General features: G+C 44.0%; 2 non-coding genes across 2 annotated transcripts; one reads left to right on the forward strand and one right to left on the reverse strand.

The window, feature by feature from the left end:
• Positions 1-10,154: 10,154 nt before the first annotated feature.
• trnam-cau (transfer RNA methionine (anticodon CAU)) lies at positions 10,155-10,226 on the reverse strand. The gene has a single exon. It is a non-coding gene; the product is annotated as a tRNA-Met (tRNA).
• A 447-nt stretch (positions 10,227-10,673) lies between these two features.
• Positions 10,674-10,745, forward strand: trnah-gug (transfer RNA histidin (anticodon GUG)). Its single transcript has one exon. It is a non-coding gene; the product is annotated as a tRNA-His (tRNA).
• The last annotated feature ends 6,131 nt before the right edge of the window (positions 10,746-16,876 follow it).

The following is a 16,876-nucleotide window of genomic DNA, read 5'->3' on the forward strand; positions in this document are numbered from 1 at the left end:
AAAGAGGACAAGTGCACCTGTTGTGTGTGATGGGGCACCAGCATGGAGGAAGTTGTCATACATTTCCAGGAAATAGCGTGAAACTTCAAGTAAAGAATTAAAATTATTTAATTCAGTGTTTAACTCCCAGGCCTCTGGAATAAAACACCAGGAACAACTGACCACCTCACCATGACTTCACCCTGATAACCAGGAGGTAACCTGGTAGTCAGAGCAGTGGTGCTCAGGTCTGTGGACTCAGAGGAGGGTTCTTCTTCTGGTCCTGGGTTTGAAGACATCAGCAGCCTTGTTGGAGTCAACTGGGATGTTCCTCTCAATAGACAGCAGCATTAAATCAGAGAGCCTGTCTGCTCCATGGCTCCTCCTGAGCTGGTCCTGGATCAGCTTCAGTTTGGAGCGTCACCGTTACGCTGGAGCAGAGGTCACTGGCAGTGCTGCATATACTGGGAGGAGCCTGTGGCTCTGGGTACACTGTGCCCATGTTGTTGACTTGAAGGCAGCTCAGCGTTACTGCACATTATTGTTTTGGAGAGTTCAAGATGAGGAGAACACCTCAAGTTCAGGACATTTTCTTCCCAGAGTGATAAAAGCAGCCAACACCTCCAGCTCAGAGAGGCTGGGAGAGACCTGCCACACCTCTCCAGAGACCTGGGACATGATGGCAGTGGTGGGATTTGAATCCACGCCTCCTCAGAGACTGGAGCCTTAATCCAGCACCTTAGACCGCTCAGCCACACTACCTCACTGAGCAGGTCAGTGAGTTGGTCTGCTAAAGGCATGTTGAAAAGGAAGTAACAATGATTTCAAACTTATTCTGAAGGGGGACCCCTTCCCTCCCGTGGTCACAGGAAGTGACGACAGCACCGCTTGAAGAAGCCGAGAAAGAAATGGAAAAAGGACTCAATTTAAACAGAGCCTTTCTATCTCAGCAGCCATGCTAGCAAACCCCCTTTTGTCTGGTTTGGACAGACAGACAGACAGACAGACTACTTTATTAATCCCTTTTGGACGTTCCGTGAGGGAAATCGCACTCTCCTCAACATACATTCACAGCACTGTTACCATAGATTAGACTAAAAATAGCAAAGAAGAGAAAACAAAGACTATATATATATATATATATATATATATATGCATATATATATATATATATGCATATATATATATATATGCATATATACATGTGCGTGTGCCTGTGTGTACCTGGATGATTATGTATTTGTGCATAGTGACAGGAATAATCATAATATTAATTGTTCTTAATTGTTATTAAAACAATAATAATGATGATGATATAATATAATAATGATTATGATATAATATGATAAAACATATAATAGTTATAATAATAATAATAATAGCAGTAGTAACAAGAATTATATAATAATAATAATAATAATAATAATAATAATAATAACAATAACAATAATAATAATAATGTACAGTCTCTTATATTGCACGAGTGTCCGGTTGTTATTGGGTTAAGCTAATGGTGCTCAGCCCTCTCCTACAGTCCTTCTGTTGGCCCTCCCCCCCTCCAGTGAGGAGTTTAACAGTTTAGTGGCTCGGGGGATGAAGGAGTTCTTCAGTCTGGTTGTTGTTTGGTGACTGGATGAACACACAGGAGAAGTTGAGCATGAATCTGTGTTCCTGTTCACTTGAATACATGCAGGAGTAGCAGGTGGAAATACAACTGTTTATTTTTGTTCTGATTTCAGAACTGTTGACACAACGGTGTCAGATTAAAGCATCTCCACCTTCCAGATGCTGGTCTCCTTCTGGGGTCCTGACTGACCTCCATCTTGTGTTCTGGATCCACCTGAACCCAGCAGCTCCAGATCCCTTCACTCCTTACAGGGATAGAAAATGGCTGCTGGATGGAAGTCCCCCAACTGTGGCTGTTCTGAAACTCTTCTCCTCAGTCACTCCTGAGTTGACACTGAGATGGAAACTCTGAGTATCAGGTTCAGAACAGCTGATCTGAGTTGGTCCAATCAACTGTGAGTGTGTTCACCTTGAGTGTCACACGTGCACAACCACGACAAAATGACATCATCAATGGAGCCCCGATACCACGAGTCACCATGACAACCAAGAACAAAATAACAAGTTACTTTGAAACAAGACCTTCATATATTTATGATGACATCACCAATATGAGCCTTCCCAGTCTGTCAGGGGGTAGAATTCAGTCAACACCAATGACATCAGTGTCAGAGTTTAGAGATCGAAGACAGACATTAAAGCCTCTCTGATAAAACAAAAATATAGTGAAGTACACTGGAAAAGAATATTGCAGTATATTAAATATGATGTTTCCATGGAGGGGCAGTTTGACATTTTTATTTTGGATGCATTTATATTTTAGAATCAGAAAGGCAGTTACAATGACATCATCAAGACAAAACCTGGTGTTACAAAGGTGAGGGGAACAATTTTAACAGTCAATCCAAAATTTAGGCCTGAAGTTAGAAAATAATATTAGCTAGCTGGCTACGTTAGCTAGTTAACGTTAGCAAGCTGGTGATATTTAGCACCACCAACTAGTTAAACAAGGTCAACAGCTGTTATGATGATGGTCACATGATTTAACCTTCCTCCTGTGGGACCTGTTTTAGGATTTAAATGCATCAAAGAACCACATCAATTTGTTTATTGTATCAAGGATTTTTGACTTTGTCAGGAACCTCTAGTTCAACAAAATAAAAGAAAAAATGTTTTTCACTGAATTATAAAATCATTAGCATTGGTTTAGACCCAGTTATCAAAATAAGATGACAAAGCAACAATCAGAGCCAAACCTGAAGTCAGAAGTGTACTGTCAGCAACACTGCCAGCAGCTCCTCTCCCAGTCATGGGAGCTTCAGGGACTCTCATCAGCCTCGTTCTCCCATCGACCTGCACAACAACACAACAAAGACCATCCTTGATGTGTCTGCATAGAATGCATTTGTGTTGTGGACCCACATCCACCAAGAGTGCAACAGCGTCCTCCTCAGCAGCCCTGCCTCAACACCAACCAGAACAGCCACAGCCACAACCCCACTCAGGATCTGGTTCCAGAAGAAAGAGGGTCAGGACTGCCCAAGCAGTCAGGACAGCAGGACGGACGGATGGTGCTTCAACTGAAGGAACATCTCTGCAGAGAACACACACAAGTGTCACACATGAATCTAAACACAAACAATCAATCAATCAATCAATCAATATTTCCATGGATAAGGAAGCCTAACAAGGTCACCAAGAGATGGAAACAACTTGGAGGATAGAAAATTGTTTTAGTTTATTTGACAGCTGATTGAAGACGTGGGTCAAAACTGACCGTTACCATAGAGATGGGAACAGGAAGCTGACACAAGAGGAAGGTTCCAGCTCTGAAAAAGGAGTTTGATCAAAATCTTGAACTGACAGTAGAAATATCCTTTTATATGTTGACCTTTGTTGACAGAAGTCACTTTAGCTTGGCAGTGACAAGAATGGCTGCTAGCTTGACAAAGAACTGCACAAACCAGGTTCAAGCTGGACTTTGGACCCTGGTATCTGCAACGACTCCATCAACTCCTAATCTAGCAGCTCTGCTGGGTCCAACTATTTTACAGAACATTTGACAGACCTGTGGAGCAGTGAGGACAGACATGAGTTGATCACATGATCCACTGAAGCGCCATTTTACCTGCCACTGAGGTCACCAACATGAGCTGGAGTTGGGAATCTTGAACTGAACCTGGTATCACAGCGACACCTGCTGCTGCAAAATGGAACAGCAACATTTAACCCAAGCACAGGATTGGAGGGAGACTGATGGTCGCTGTTTGGGTTTTTGAAAAACAAAGAGGGCGTGGGTTCAAGCTGGATTCTCAGAGACTATTTCCCCAACCTCTACATTGGAATCTACACTGTCATCCAGTCACATGACTGAAGTCATCCAGTCACGTGACTGAAGTCATCCAGTCATGTCAGTGATGTCACTCTGCAGGACTGTAATTACCGTCACATTCTAGAAAAGAATCCAGTCTCCTCATTTCTGGGGCAGTTTTGGTCTTTAAAGACTTGACAGTTCCAGGAGATTTAGTCTGGCTCAAGATCTTCAGATCAACACAGGGCAGAAGGCTATGACTCCATTGGATTGTATCGTTGGAGCATTCAGAGATCTGGTGGATCTCAGTAAGAGCTGTATTTATCCACTGAATGATCCTGGTCAATGTGATCCTGCTCCTCCATCTCTCAGGCTGACAGAGCAGGAGGACCTGACTGAGAAGAAAGCTGCACTTGAGCAGCTTCAGTCTCTGTGTGACAACACACAGGCAGAAAACCAGAATTTGAGGGAACAAGTTTCTACTCTTGAACGTGAGAATAAAAGAGCAATCCAGGAGTTACAGAACCTCACTGCTGTGGTGGCCAACCTCCAAACGGTCCAGGACAAGAACCAGACTAAGATAGAAGATCTGAACGCAACAGTCCACAGTCTTCAGCGTGAGGGGAGGAAGGTTGATGGAGAGAACAATGAGTTCAGAAAAGAGCTGACCCAGGTTCAGTCTCTGAGGGAGAGTGAACAGGTGGAGATGAAATGTCTTGAGGAAGACCTGACTGAGAAGAAAAGTGCACTTGATCAGCTTCAGTCTCTGTGTGACAAGAGATGGACAGAAAACCAGAATTGTGGGGACAGGTTTCTAGTCTTGGACAAGAGAAGATCATTGCATATCAGCTGGTAGAGAACATGTCTGCCATGTTGGGCAACCTTGAATCTGTGAGGGAGGAGAATCAGACTCAGATCAGAGACCTGAACACACAAGTCCACAATCTTCAGCTTGAGGTGAAGATGGTTTACAAGGAGAAGTGTGACCTCAAGTGTGAGCTCAACTCCATCCAGGCAGAGAAGAACAAAAGGAGAGAAGAACTCACTGAGAAGAAGACGACTCTTGAACAGCTGAGATCCCAGAGTGAGGAGAGAGAGGCAGAAAATGGATGTTTGAGGAGACGAGTTTCTACTGCATCTCAGGAGACAGAGACCTTCACTGCTGAGTTGGCCCACCTCAAATCAAGGAAGGACCAGGACCCCACAAAGACTGGCAGTCTGAACGGTGAAGTTCAGAGTCTTCTATGTGCAGTGACAGCACATATTGATGATTTCATCATTGGGAAATCCTGGGAAATCTTCATGATTTAAAAAGCTGTTTGAAAGAGGAAAATCATGGCCTTCAAGCGAAGGTCCAGCAAACTTCTGAAGAGCAAACAGACTCTCCCCTACGTCCAGCCAGAGAGGAGCAAACAGACTCTCCCCTACGTCCAGCCAGAGAGGAGCAAACAGACTCTCCCCTACGTCCAGCCAGAGAGGAGCAAGCAGACTCTCCCCTACGTCCAGCCAGAGAGGAGCAAACAGACTCTCCCATACGTCCAGCCAGAGAAGAGCAAACAGACTCTCCCCTACGTCCAGCCAGAGAAGAGCAAACAGACTCTCCCCTACGTCCAGCCAGAGAAGAGCGAACAGACTCTCCCCTACGTCCAGCCAGAGAAGAGCGAACAGACTCTCCCCTACGTCCAGCCAGAGAAGAGCAAACAGACTCTCCCCTACGTCCAGCCAGAGAAGAGCAAACAGACTCTCCCCTACATCCAGCCAGAGAAGAGCAAACAGACTCTCCCCTACGTCCAGCCAGAGAAGAGCAAGCAGACTCTCCCCTACGTCCAGCCAGAGAAGAGCAAACAGACTCTCCCCTACGTCCAGCCAGAGAAGAGCAAGCAGACGCTCTCTCATGTTCTTCTGCAGAGGAGCGGTGGGATTCTGCTGCATGTCCTGCAACTGAAAAGCAGAATGATGGGGGCACCCTGGAGACTGGACCTGCTATGGGTCAAACCAGAGGTCTACTGAGCCGTGTGACATCTGGTGTAGAAGATGCTCTGTTTATGTACATCGTTTTTTCTTTGTGTGCTTTTCCTCAACTTTGTTTTCTTTGTTTGTTATATATGATGATACCTTGATCACCACAGCAGTTGATCCCAGCTTGATCAGCTGTGTCCTTTGCAGTTTAAAGCACTTTAGTGACACCTGTGGGGTCCCTTATCCTCCCTGACCACAGGGATTCAGCCTCAGTTAAGGAGAGTGAGCCTTCCAGGTTGCAGCTCCTAGACTCTGGAATGCTCTCCCACTGGACATGAGGACGCTGTGGACACCTTTAGAAAGAAGCTAAAGACCCATTTGTTTAGTAATATTATTGTTCATGATGGAATCGTCCCTCTGTACTTGCCCACACAGGTCAAGAGGTCAAATGATTCCTTGTTTAAAACAGCTCTTCCATCACATGGATGTGCATCCCAACAGTCAGAGTTCACCAATACTCCTATTCCCTCCAGTGGGAGGCACTAGGAGTGACTGATGAGGGTCAGGGGGGATCAGGCTAGTCCAGATAGTGGGTCTGTATGAGGTTGTTCGGGAGGGATAAGGTAGTGGCAGAGTTCAGGCTGTAGTTGTGCTCCAACAGTTGAGACAGGGCAGGATAAAAAATGACCTCCTGATGGCATTAGGAGTGATTCTTACAAGAACCAATCAATAAAAGTGGGTGGTGACCTGCTCATGTGACGCTTGTGTTGATGATTACTGGGTCTCCTCCATGCTCGTTTATCATAAATGAATCCCTCGAAGTAAAACACCTAATGTCTCCTGAGTTGTTTCACAAAATGTGTGTGTGTGTGTGTGTGTGTGTGTGTGTGTGTGTGTGTGTGTGTGTGTGTGTGTGTGTGTGTGGGCAATAACTACAAGTTATCTATGTATAAATCAAACAATTATTCATCAGTTGGATACATTGACAGTGGAAGTTCAGGTTTCCTGTAATTCAGTTTGCAGACAACACAGAAAACTGCCCCTGACCCCTCCCCTCATTCTGGAGGCTTTAACATGAAAATGAAAATGCTGACAGACACAAATGCAAATCAGGGTATCTGACCAGAGGTGACATATTTTTTAATGCTTTTCTTGTTATATTTGTTCTATCTGTTCTGTATGGTTATATTTGTTATGGTTGTTATGGAGTTGATGGTTATTATCTCTGTTTCTTGTGTCTTTGTCTTTGTTGTCCTCCCCTTCGTCCGTCCTGGATTTTTGACCTTGGTTGCAGGAAGCGTGTGGCCTCAACTCCTTTTTCTGTGTTGCTGAACGTCGAGCCTTGCTTCATTGTGCTCGCTAAAGTGTGATCCTCCCTGCTAATTCCTTATTTCATTGACTAATTACCCACCAAAAATTAATACCTACTTGCTTTATTTGGCTGAAGTTTAAAAGACCATCATTCTGGTAGCAACAGTCTTTCTGCCTTGTAAAAACGCTAAGCTAACGATGGCTTATCCCTCTTGTTCTCCTCTCTCCTGCTCAGGGTGCCACATGTTTTGTTCCTCCTCTGCCTCCTTTAGTGATACTGATAAGTGTGTTAAATGTAGTTTTTTGTTGTGTTGGAGGTGAAGCTGAGCGATGTTGAATTGGACCTGCAGCGGCTCTGCACCAAAAGCTGCGAGAGCTAGCCAACCCTCACTAGCTGGTGCAGACCAACTTAGCTTAGCTCCTAGCTTAGGCCCAACTAGCGCTCCCCCAGAAGCTCCCAAGCATCTGGGAGAGCGCCAAGAAAAGTTGGGCCTAAGCTAGGATGTGCTTGCTCATGAAGAATTGTTGGGTGTAAATTCATTTAAGGAGTGTTGAACTGGACCTGTTCTACTTGTAAAGTGTAACTTTTGTTATTTAGTGCTTTACAGGGTGATGACTTGACTTCATTGCAGCTTTGAACTGAGCAGGTGTTCATTCACATCTCAGTAACAGGGGACACTTTATCACAGCAGTGGACAAACATCAGCATTCATCACCCAGCAGCTCCTCTGATCAACAGAACAAGCGAAAGTATTCTGGAGAATGAGGGCATCGATCCCTCTACCGCTCACATGCTAAGCGAGCGCTCTACCATTTGAGCTAATTCCCTGCTAATGAGCACAGCAGATGATGCAGGTTGACCTTCATTCATGGTTGAATGAGCGTCACCAGTTGAAGCTTCTCTGCTTGACCAATGTAATGGAGACCAAGGGTTCCATGACATCAATGATTAATTGAAGGTAACATTTGTCTTGGTATAAACAGTTTATGTAAATTAGAGGCACACACACATGTTAATGGTGAGGTTTATTGAATCAGCAAACATGTGAAACATTTTCTATGCCATGTGTTCCAGGGAGGGACCTGGGAAGCACAGGGCGACCGGCCATCCTGCCTGTGGAAAATGAAGACCCCAGTGTCAGTCAGTGGGAATCACTGTGCAAGGCCTGGTATTTAGTGTTTATCAAGTTTGTCTCATGTAAATGTGGCAGTTTCAGTCGTCACGTCAGTCCTCACCTCTTCCTGGTGGTTTCCTTAAAGGGGGTGGAGCCAAAAGGGGAGAGTGGCCCAAGGAAGCTCCTTAAGAGCTGTAGGTGCAAACCTTTGCTCCCAGATGGGGGAGGGGGTACAATCACAGTCAAGGTTCATTGAATGATTATGTGGATGTATGATTGAGTTGGTGTAGTAGTCTGGAATCATGTATATATTTAGTCAGGTTAAGTTGTTGAGATGGTGCTGGTTTGATGTAAATATTGATTGTGGAGCATGGTTGTGGTCTCATCTCCACTCTATGGGCCATCCATCGTCATCTTCTGCTTATTCCATTCGTCACGGGGGGGGGGGGGGGCTGGAGCCTATCCCAGCATCTACAGGCGAGAGGCGGTGTTCACCCTGGACAGGTCGCCAGTCCATCGCAGGGCCAACACACAGAGAGACGAACAAACATTCACACTCACACCTACGGTCAATTTAGAGTATCAATCAGCCTCGTCCCCAAATTGCATGTCTTTGGACTGTGGTAGGAAGCCGGAGTATCAGAGAGGACGCACGCAGGCCCGGGGAGAACATGGAGACTCCACACAGAAAGATCCCGCGCCCGAGCCAGGACTCGAACCCGGAACCTTCTTGCTGTGAGGCCACAGTGCTGACCACTGCACCACCGTGCAGCCCCGCTATGGGCTGGTCTGTCTAATTTCCTGCAGCCAGGAGGGAATTAAAGGCAGTCAGGGGTTTTTAATGAAAGTTGATGGTGTCTCATGCAATCTCTTTCAATACTTTTTAAGTAAGTTTAAGTGAAGAAAAACATGGGTTAGTCAGTAGGACTCTGTGTGTGTGTGTGTGTGTGTGTGTGTGTGTGTGTTTGTGTGTGTGTGTGTTTCCATGCAGACTTTTCCTTGTGACAACCGATTTGATTTGGAAACCATCTCATCTAAATCTCCTCTCCAAAAACCCTCTTCTTCAACTTTGTACCCAAGTTGTCTCCTCATCAGGCACCACAGTATCCAGTAGGTTCAGTTAAAACAGTCATCAGTGATTAATGTTCATGTTCAATGATGAGGTTTTGATTTATTCTTCCAGAATCATCTGAAGAAACCCTCCTCAACACTGTGAAGCCTTCATCTGACAGGAGGAGTTTCTTTTCCCAGTGATTCCACTGACAGTGAAAAGCTTCGTTCATCAGACTGGTCTGATAGGATCAACTACTGGTTGCTCTGGAGTGGAAACAGCAACCTGTCAGGAAACATTAGTCAGATCAAAGCCAAGATTAAAGCAAGAGCCTCCAGATCAAAGTCAGAATTGATGATGACGTCATCAGGGGGCTTTGATAGTATATTTATTTGTACCTAGAATTCTGTCTTTGATCTCAGGAGGACATGAAAGAAACCCAATTGAGGAAAGCAGAGGAGAACATTCAGCTTCATTAGAAACACTTGAACTGTTGAACAGTAGAATTTGTTAGAAACAGTTTACAACACTGACTGACAGGATTGAAGAGGGGAGGTTTTTCTACTTTAAATTCATTCTAACTTTAAACTGGAGATGAACATTTTTAGTCGTTCATATTCTAACATACAGAGGAAGTCATGACATTCCCTTTTTTTAACCTGTCCTGTTCAGGAAATGGAAATTTAGCTGCTATGTTGAATCAGAAAAACCTTTTGAAGTCTACTTTTGCTTCAGTCAGAAAGTGGACTGTTGTTAACTCTCACAATGGTTGGTGATTGTGGAGGAAGAAAGAATCCTTATGAACCTCTTTTTAACAGACACACATTTCTAAAGATGCAGGTTCATTTTATTTTTCTTCTTCTAGCAGAGGATGGTTTCGATCCATCGACCTCTGGGTTATGGGCCCAGCACGCTTCCTCTGCGCCACTCTGCTCTACCATTGATGGAACAGTCCTTGTTTTATGAGAGCATTATCTGTCTTTGTCTCTGCCCTGCTCTCCTGCTCTCTTTCCCCTCATTTAGTCCTTGACATGATCCATGCTCTACAGCTCTGCGGGTGGAATGAAGACCTGCGTCTGCTCTGCCCGTGCCGTCCTTTGTCTCAACCTAAATTGTTTGACCCACCTTTATAATGATCGGACTTGCTCCCGCTGAGTGCGCCAGGCGCTGCAGACAACACAACCAAACTGGCCCCGATCAGGATTTGACAGGCCGAAACATGCCCTAAAACCACCAAGAATAATATCCACCACCTTCTGAACGGGGCCTGGCCCGTCTCCTGCATCAGGGGCCGCCGCAGTCGCACCTCAGCTGTTCAACAGCTGTTCGCCCTAACACTCAATGAGACAAAGACATAGAAGCTCAAGCTGCTGTTGAGGAGGCCGTGATCGTATAGTGGTCAGTACTCTGTGTTGTGGCCGCAGCAACCCTGGTTCAAATCCGGGTCACGGCAGCATGAGACAAATTTTTTTGTGTGTATTGATGGACACAAGCCAAGCAGAAACTTCCCACAATGCAATAGGGCGGCGTTTGGTCAGTGTTGAGCAGGCGTCAGTCTGACAACAATGTCATATTATTGTGTCATCACTTGACCAGACCCAAAAGTAGGCTCAGGTTTCAGTTTCTTCTCAATGCTAACGTCTGCTAGCTTAGTCTGCTACTTTGATGGCTCTGCCTACTCAAAGGTCCAGACCCCTGGATGTGGTGGTTCCTACCTGAACGTAGATTCTGTCAGCTCATGTTGTTAAATCAACTCACCAGGAACACCAGTAGATTTCAATGGACTGACAATGAGTCTCATTGAATGGTAAACATGTCAAATATGAAGTCATCACCTGAGGAGGTCTGCTGCTGGAATGAAGCTCCAGATATTCACAAGATATTCTAGACCTTAAAATAAAGCATTTTTATATTTGATTTATTATTCATTCAGGTCATCCAGTCATGTGACTGAAGTCATCCAGTCACGTGACTGAAGTCATGCAGTCACATGACTGAAGTCATCCATTCATGTCAGTGATGTCACTTGGCAGGACTGTCATTGCCGTCTCATTCTAGAAAAGAATCCAGACTCCAAATACAAGATGGTTGATGTTTTCTTGACTTGATGCTCTGACTGTCAGGGTAGATGACAGCTTCTTCTGCTGCTGCATCTGAGTGGCTAGGATTGGAGGTTTTACCTCCCAAGGTTGTTTGGTTCATGGTGAAACTTCAAAATTCCAGTCCCCAACCTTGGCTGTTCTGAAACTCTTCTCCTGAATCACTCCTGAGTTCTTGTTAAGAGCTGGAAATGAGCTGCAGCAAGAAAAAATACCAGTGCCCAACCAGATCAACTTAATGGCTGTTTTTGTAGTGATTTGATGCCTCATGAGGAGAAAATTTGGGCACAAATGTTGGACAAGAGTGTTTGTGGAGGGGTGTTTTTTGTTGTTGTTGCAGTGTTGTAAGTCACTGTACCTGCAGCTAAAAGATTGAACTTTCTCAAAATGTCCTCAAGATGGTTTCCAATGACATCAGTTGTCACAAGAGGAAGTCTGCATGTAAACACACTCAGGTGTGCCCAGCTATTCTTATGAGAACATTCGATCAACTTCATTCTATGTGCAGCCTAACCTTAATCTTAATCTTAATCTTAACCAACTGAATCTTAATCTTTATTTGAAACTAAACTCAATCCAGCCCTTGACTCTGAAATTCATGCAAGAACTCACAAACTGCATTGCGCTGCATCAGGGCCGGTCTTTGGTCCCCATGAGGACGAGGACTCCTGATCAGTGTTGATGATGGAAATGGTCTCCAACACCATAAAACAAGAAATACACACACGTGTAAACACACACAGTGACCCCGCATGTCGTTTCTGTCCAACTTAAATTTTCATTCATTACCCAGAACCTCTCAAAAGCCCTGAAGAAAAATTTAATATTTGGAGTCTGAAAGCCATAAATCACATCCATATCATCTCGTCCATCTCAGTCTGATCTCATCTTTGTTTGTTGTTTTTTAATGAGGGACAAATTGGTACTTGGTCAAAAAAGCACTCTGGGAAAATGATCCTGCTTTCAGGGAGGTCTTTGGTGAGTTTGCTAACAATGCAGAGAACCATGACGGAACCAAGCACAAGGCTGCTGCCCTCTGCATCACAGCTACACTTTGGAGTCTGTTTGAACTGAATGTGAAGGGTCTGACATCATCATACCAGTACAACAACAAGTGACCATGAACCAAAAGAAAACCTTCACTGATGAGTCCATGGATCTCATTGATCTGTGCCATTTCCTGATCTTCAGGTTCTGTCTTTGATTTCTTTCTTTGATCTCTAAATTCTGAGCTTTGGTTTCCTTGGTCAGTCTTTGAATTCTGGTTCATAATAAAAAAGAACTCCCAGCATATTTCTGCAGACCATTGATAGGGAGTTTACCAACTGCACCATAGCAACCCTCTTGCTGTCTGCTGTTGTGCCATTGAAAAGTAAGACAGCCTGGCAGTCAACAAACTGGGCTCAACAGAAAAATGTCAAATAAAGATGGATTAAAGACCAGGAGGAAATGTAACCAACCTACAAAGATGGAGGGGAATTGAGACCCACATGTTTGCCATCCTTGATGAACTGTCCACTGGTGCAGGGGATGAGGTCATGGCGATGATCTGGGAGCCAGTCCTGGATGTTAAATGCCCTGATGATGGACAGTGTAGTGGCAAAATGTCTGGCCCACTGACTGAACTCTGCCACAAATGAGGAACAGCAGGCAGCAAGGAGTAGAAATGAAGAGGAGAAATGGAGAGAACAGAAAGAATGAGAGATCATGGAGGAAAGAGGCTGATATTTGCATGTGTTCTGACTACAACACAGCAATCTAGAGAAACCATGACCTGGATTACTGAGGACCTCCACTGGCAGTTCATTTCTGTTGATCATAGGGCCATGCTGGGTGAGGCAGGAATGAATCCTGGGACTGAGGTTGTGGAGCAATGGTCACCTTTCCTGCTGAAACTGTCAATTCTTCTGCTTGGTTCTCTCCACAAAACCAGTCCCTTAACGGAGCTCAAACCCCAGTTACAGCTGTGGGAGCCCAGAATCTGACACACTGGACCATCAAGAACAGCTTTGTGCTTTCAAACAACAGAGACGACACTCAAGGACTCAGGGAACGCAGGAATCTCTGGCCTCAGCTGACATGTTGAATTTCAGCAACATTTCATGATGCTGAGTTTAGCAAACCAATGAGAAGATGAAGGAGGCCGTCAACTCCTTCAAGCTCAACATCTCCACTGCTTTACCCAGGAGGTCAGAGGTCAAAGCAGAACCTGCACCCCCAACCTCTGATGTTTACTCCACACAGAGATGAGGGGTCAGTTCAGAGGGGTGAGTTGGACTCTGGGCAAATCTTTTCATTCAGTCAATTGTCTCCACCAACTTCAATATGGGTCTGGACCTGCACAGTGTTGTGCCAACTCAACCAGACCAAGAGATTAATTCAGAGATGTGACAATCAGTCCAGCTGAAGAAGGCTTTCGACCTGTGAGGCCTAACACCCCTTTACAAAGCCTGAATTCAAGTGACCACATGCTCTTGAACAAAGGGTCGTAAAAGGTTATGACTCTGGCCACTGACCCCCCTCTGAGAACCTGGCCACTGACCACATCCAAGAACCTGTCAAAATGCTATTGGCTGAGAGCCAGTATCATCCCACAGGAAGTGACATCATCAGCCTCCACATATAAAACTTCAGCACGAAGAAGATTCTCTCTCTCTGTGATTTTCGCCTCTCGGGGATTTTCTTCCCTTGGGTGGTTTGCAAGTCTTCAGAGGATTCAACCCTCCGGTTCTCCACCTCGGACCTCGAGTACAGTGCAGCGACGACAGAGACCCCAGAAGGACAACTCTCTCCCTCCTTTTCACTCGTCCAGAGAAGCCACCGTTGAGCCACGCAACCCGCGTGAACTGGTCCCAGGAGAAAGAAAGCCCATCCCAGCTTCTTCATCCTTCCCACCAGTAACTCCAGCAGACCCTGCAGGCTGCCCCGCCGCCGCTCTGCTGCCTTCCGAGTCGAGCCGAAACGCGCACCGGAACACTGAAACTGAATCCCTTACCGCTCCACCGGGTCAAGTAAGGATTCCCTGAACTAGGCATTTTCTGGGCAGAGAAATAGCTCAGTGTGTTGTATAATGTCTGTGAATGTTCTGTTTATGTGACGAAGTCCTGTAATTAGCAGAAATTACATAGCATTATACATTATTTATTGATGTTAGTTATTAATAACTGTGACCTCTCAAGAAGGTGTTACCTGTTATTAATACTGCACAAGTGTGTTAACACACACATTTTTGGGTTTACCTTTGTCCTCTCTCTCTCTCTCTCTCTCTCTCTCTCTCTCTCTCTCTCTCTCGCTAAGCGCTCTGCTTAGTTATTAACATTCCGTAAGTTCTACCTACACGGTGCTAACTAGCGGCTAGCTAGCCTCAGCTAACTAGCCTAGCTTTTAGCACTGCTGACGCTAACTGGTTGCTAGGCAACCATACTCCCCCTCCCCTTCTTCATTCACTCACACACACACACACACACATATTATCACTTGTGTCTTTTGGTTAGATAATCGTCATACCAACGTGTTGCTGATTGATTCATTCATTTTGAATTCATTAGCAACTCTTACGACATCACTTTCATCATCATTTTGAGTTCTTTAGCAATTCTTACTACATCACTGTTAGCATCAATATATTTTTATTATGAGAGAAAAGTCATAGTGTCTTTTGTGTACCAACATGTTGTCACATGTCTAAGCAATAGCCAGTGCTCTGATCTCATCCTCCAACATCAGAGCTGTCCTTTGGTAGTTAATGTTACAGAATATTGACTGTTAGTAGATAAACTCTGTTAGAGACTGATAACTGTTAAAAGTTTGGTCGTATTTTAGTTTCCCTGAACTCATCAGGGTGGTGCCCCATATAATTAATATTTAATATTAATTAGTAATTTATTTAATAATCGATAATTATATTCATAATTATCAATCATCATTATTTTTGACCAATTCGCTCTTCAGCACACAACACTACCAACCTCAAAATGATGCTGACAGTGATGTGGTGAGAGTTGCTAAAAACGTCAAAATGATGCTGACAATAATGTAGTGAGAGTTGCTCAAAATCTCAAAAATGATGCCACAGTAATGTCGTGAAAGTTGCGACTAACCTAAAAAATTATGCTTACAGTTATGTAGTGAGAGTTGCTACTAACCTACGAAATGATGCTACAGTGATGTGGTGAGAGTTGCTACTAATCTCAAAATGATGCGAAAGTGATGTAATGAGAGTTGCTACTCACCTAAGAAATGCTGCTACACTGATGTGGTGAGAGTTGCTACGATGCTCAAAATGATGCTACATAAATGTAGTGAGAGTTGCTTAAAACCTCAAATTGATGCTACAGTGATGTAGTAAGAATTGCCATTGAACTCAAAATGATGCTGAGAATAATGTCGTAAGAGTTTATACTAATCTCAAAATAATGCTATAGAGATGTAGTAAGAATTGCTAATGATCTCAAAATGATGGTACAGTAATTTCGTAAGAATTGCTGACAGTATCAGCATCAGTGATGTAAAAAAAATTGCATATGACCTCAAAATAATGCTCCAGTCATGTAAAAAGAGTTTCTAATAACCTTAAAACGATGCTCCAGTGATGTAGTGAGAGTTGCAACTAACCTTAGAAATGACGCTACAGTGATGTAATGAGAGTTGCTACAAACCTGAAAATGATGCTACAGTAATGTAGTGAGAGTTGCTACCAACCTCAAAATGATGCTACAGTCATGTAGTAAGAGTTGCAACTAAACTAAGAAATGATGCTCCAATGATGCAATAAGAATTGCCACTCACCTAAGAAATGATGCTCCAGTGATGTGGTGAGAGTTGCTACAAATCTCAAAATGATGCTCGTGATGTAATGAGAGTTGCTACTAATCTATGAAATGATGTTACAGTGATGTGGTGAGTGTTGCTACTAATCTCAAAATGATGCTAAAATGATGCATGAGAGTTGCTACTAAGCTAAGAAATGATGCTACAGTGATGTGGTGAGAGTTGCTACTATGCTAAAAATGTTGTTGACAGTGATGTAGTGAGAGTTGCTTAAAACCCTTAAAGTGATGCTGCAGTCCTGTAGTAAGAGTTGCAACTAACCTAAGAAATGATGCTCCAGTGATGTAGTGAGAGTTGCTACTAACCGAACAAATGATGCTCCAGTGATGTGGTAAGGGTTGCTAAAAACCTCGAAATGATGTTAAAGTGATGAAATGAGAGTTGCTACAAATCTCAAAATGATGCTGACAGTAATGTAGTAAAAGTTGCTAAAAACCTCAAAATGATGCTACAGTGATGTGGTGAGAGTTGCTACGAATCTCAAAATGATGCGAAAGTGATGTGGTGAGAGTTGCTACGATGCTCAAAGTGATGCTACATAAATGTAGTGAGAGTATCTTAAAACCTCAAACTGATGCTACAGTGATGTTGTAAGAATTGCCATTGAACTCAAAATGATGCTGAGAATAATGTCGTAAGAGTTTATACTAATCTC

Source organism: Aulostomus chinensis, chromosome 1 (assembly GCF_037954235.1).
Source record: "Aulostomus chinensis isolate RoL2024-O1b breed Wild chromosome 1, RoL_Achi_v1.0, whole genome shotgun sequence".
Lineage (NCBI taxonomy): Eukaryota > Metazoa > Chordata > Actinopteri > Syngnathiformes > Aulostomidae > Aulostomus > Aulostomus chinensis.